General features: G+C 52.0%; 1 long non-coding RNA gene across 1 annotated transcript; it reads right to left on the minus strand.

The window, feature by feature from the left end:
• Positions 1 to 650: 650 nt before the first annotated feature.
• On the minus strand, positions 651 to 2911 carry LOC127910737 (uncharacterized). Its single transcript, XR_008076065.1, has 4 exons — positions 2395 to 2911; positions 1639 to 1753; positions 908 to 942; positions 651 to 763 (listed from the first exon to the last, which is right to left on the minus strand). It is a non-coding gene; the product is annotated as an uncharacterized LOC127910737 (long non-coding RNA).
• Positions 2912 to 3473: the final 562 nt, after the last annotated feature.

Raw genomic sequence — 3473 nt, forward strand, 5'->3', positions numbered from 1 at the left:
AGACCTAGACTGCCCTCTAGTGGTGGGTACAGTCTCTCTCTCTCTCTCTCTCTCTCTCTCTTGCTCTTTCTCTCTCTCTGTATCTGTGTCTCTCTCTCTCTCTTTCTGTAGTGATTACAGCGGGCTGGAGGAGATATGTGCTGTGAAATCATATGCTCCAGTTAGGCTGAACAAGGTTTTTTATTATATTCCCCTTGGAGACCTGGAGAGAAGAGAGGAGACCTGGAGAGCAGAGACCTGGAGAGAAGAGAAGAGACCTGGAGAGAAGAGAGGAGACCTAGAGAGAAGAGACCTGGAGAGAAGAGAGGAGACCTGGAGAGCAGAGAGGAGACATGGAGAGAAGAGAGGAGACCTGGAGAGCAGAGAGGAGACCTGGAGAGAAGAGAAGAGACCTGTAGAAAAGAGAGGAGACCTGGGGGGGAAGAGACCTGGAGAGAAGAAAAGAGACCTGGAGAGAAGAGAGGAGACCTGGAGAGAAGAGAGGAGACCTGGAGAGAAGAGAGGAGACCTGGAGAGAAGAGAAGAGACCTGGAGAGAAGAAAAGAGACCTGGAGAGAAGAGAAGAGACCTGGAGAGAAGAGAATAGACCTGGAGAAAAGAGAGGAGACCTGGAGAGAAGAGACCTGGAGAGAAGAGAGGAGACCTGGAGAGAAGAGAGGAGACCTGGAGAGAAGAGAAGAGACCTGGAGAGAAGAGAGGAGACCTGGAGAGAAGAGAAGAGACCTGGAGAGAAGAGAGGAGACCTGGAGAGAAGAGAGGAGACCTGGAGAGAAGAGAAGAGACCTGGAGAAAAGAGAGAGAGGAGACCTGGAGAGCAGAGAGGAGACCTGGAGAGCAGAGAGGAGACCTGGAGAGAAGAGAAGAGACCTGGAGAAAAGAGAGGAAGCCTGGAGAGCAGAGAGGAGACCTGGAGAGAAGAGAAGAGACCTGGAGAGAAGAGACCTAGAGAGAAGCGAAGAGACCTAGAGAGAAGCGAAGAGACCTGGAGAGAAGAGAAGAGACCTGGAGAGAAGAGACCTAGAGAGAAGCGAAGAGACCTAGAGAGAAGCGAAGAGACCTGGAGAGAAGAGAAGAGACCTGGAGAGCAGAGAGGAGACCTGGAGAGAAGAGAAGAGACCTGGAGAGAAGAGAAGAGACCTAGAGAGAAGCGAAGAGACCTGGAGAGAAGAGACCTGGAGAGAAGAGACCTGGAGAGAGGAGACCTGGAGAGAAGAGAAGAGACCTGGAGAGAAGAGAAGAGACCTAGAGAGAAGCGAAGAGACCTGGAGAGAAGAGACCTGGAGAGAGGAGACCTGGAGAGAAGAGAAGAGACCTAGAGAGAAGAGAAGAGACCTGGGGAGAAGAGAAGAGACCTAGAGAGAAGAGAGGAGACCTGGAGAGCAGAGAAGAAACCTGGAGAGAAGAGAGGAGACCTGGGGAGAAGAGAAGAGACCTTAGAGAGAGGAGACCTGGAGAGCAGAGAAGAAACCTGGAGAGAAGAGAGGAGACCTGGAGAGCAGAGAAGAGACCTGGAGAGATGAGAAGAGACCTGGAGAGATGGAACTTGGAGAGAAGAGAAATGGAGAGAATAGAGGAGACCTGGAGAGAAGAGAGGAGACCTGGAGAGAAGAGAAGAGACCTGGAGAGAAGAGAAGAGACCTGAAGAGAAGAGACCTGGAGAGATGAGAAGAGACCTGGAGAGAAGAGAGGAGACGTGGAGAGAAGAGAGGAGACCTGGAGAGAAGAGAAGAGACCTGGAGAGAAGAGAGGAGACCTGGAGAGATGAGAAGAGACCTAGAGAGAAGAGAGGAGACCTGGAGAGCAGAGAGGAGACCTGGAGAGAAGAGAAGAGACCTGGAGAAAAGAGAGGAGACCTGGAGAGCAGAGAGGAGACCTGGAGAGCAGAGAGGAGACCTGGAGAGAAGAGAAGAGACCTGGAGAAAAGAGAGGAAGCCTGGAGAGCAGAGAGGAGACCTGGAGAGAAGAGAAGAGACCTGGAGAGAAGAGACCTAGAGAGAAGCGAAGAGACCTAGAGAGAAGCGAAGAGACCTGGAGAGAAGAGAAGAGACCTGGAGAGAAGAGACCTAGAGAGAAGCGAAGAGACCTGGAGAGAAGAGACCTGGAGAGAAGAGACCTGGAGAGAGGAGACCTGGAGAGAAGAGAAGAGACCTGGAGAGAAGAGAAGAGACCTAGAGAGAAGCGAAGAGACCTGGAGAGAAGAGACCTGGAGAGAGGAGACCTGGAGAGAAGAGAAGAGACCTAGAGAGAAGAGAAGAGACCTGGGGAGAAGAGAAGAGACCTAGAGAGAAGAGAGGAGACCTGGAGAGCAGAGAAGAAACCTGGAGAGAAGAGAGGAGACCTGGGGAGAAGAGAAGAGACCTTAGAGAGAGGAGACCTGGAGAGCAGAGAAGAAACCTGGAGAGAAGAGAGGAGACCTGGAGAGCAGAGAAGAGACCTGGAGAGATGAGAAGAGACCTGGAGAGATGGAACTTGGAGAGAAGAGAAATGGAGAGAAGAGAGGAGACCTGGAGAGAAGAGAGGAGACCTGGAGAGAAGAGAAGAGACCTGGAGAGAAGAGAAGAGACCTGAAGAGAAGAGACCTGGAGAGATGAGAAGAGACCTGGAGAGAAGAGAGGAGACGTGGAGAGAAGAGAGGAGACCTGGAGAGAAGAGAAGAGACCTGGAGAGAAGAGAGGAGACCTGGAGAGAAGAGAAGAGACCTGGAGAGATGGAACTTGGAGAGAAGAGAAATGGAGAGAAGAGAGGAGACCTGGAGAGAAGAGAGGAGACCTGGAGAGAAGAGAAGAGACCTGGAGAGAAGAGAAGAGACCTGGAGAGAAGAGAAGAGACCTGGAGAGATGAGAAGAGACCTGGAGAGATGGAACTTGGAGAGAAGAGAAATGGAGAGAAGAGAGGAGACCTGGAGAGAAGAGAGGAGACCTGGAGAGAAGAGACCTGGAGAAAAGAGACGTGGAGAGATGAGAAGAGACCTGGAGAGCAGAGAGGAGACCTGGAGAGAAGAGAGGAGACCTGGAGAGAAGAGAAGAGACCTGGAGAAAAGAGAGGAGACCTGGAGAGAGGAGACCTGGAAAGAAGAGAAGAGACCTGGAGAGAAGAGAGGAGACCTGGAGAGAAGAGACCTGGAGAGAGGAGACCTAGAGAGATGAAAAGAGACCTGGAGAGAAGAAAAGAGACCTGGAGAGAAGAAAAGAGACCTGGAGAGAAGAGAGGAGACCTGGAGAGAAGAGACCTGGAGAGAAGAGAGGAGACCTGGAGAGAAGAGACCTGGAGAGAAGAGAAGAGACCTGGAGAGAAGAGAGGAGACCTGGAGAGAAGAGACCTTCTCTCTCCTCTCCCACCTCTCTCTCCTCTCCCACCTCTCTCTCCCCTCCCACCTCTCTCTCCACTCCCACCTCTCTCTCTCCTATCCCACCTCTCTCTCCTCTCCCACCTCTCTCTCCTCTCCCACCTCTCTCTCCTCTCCCACCTCTCTT

Source organism: Oncorhynchus keta, chromosome 22, assembly GCF_023373465.1.
Source record: "Oncorhynchus keta strain PuntledgeMale-10-30-2019 chromosome 22, Oket_V2, whole genome shotgun sequence".
Classification (NCBI taxonomy): domain Eukaryota; kingdom Metazoa; phylum Chordata; class Actinopteri; order Salmoniformes; family Salmonidae; genus Oncorhynchus; species Oncorhynchus keta.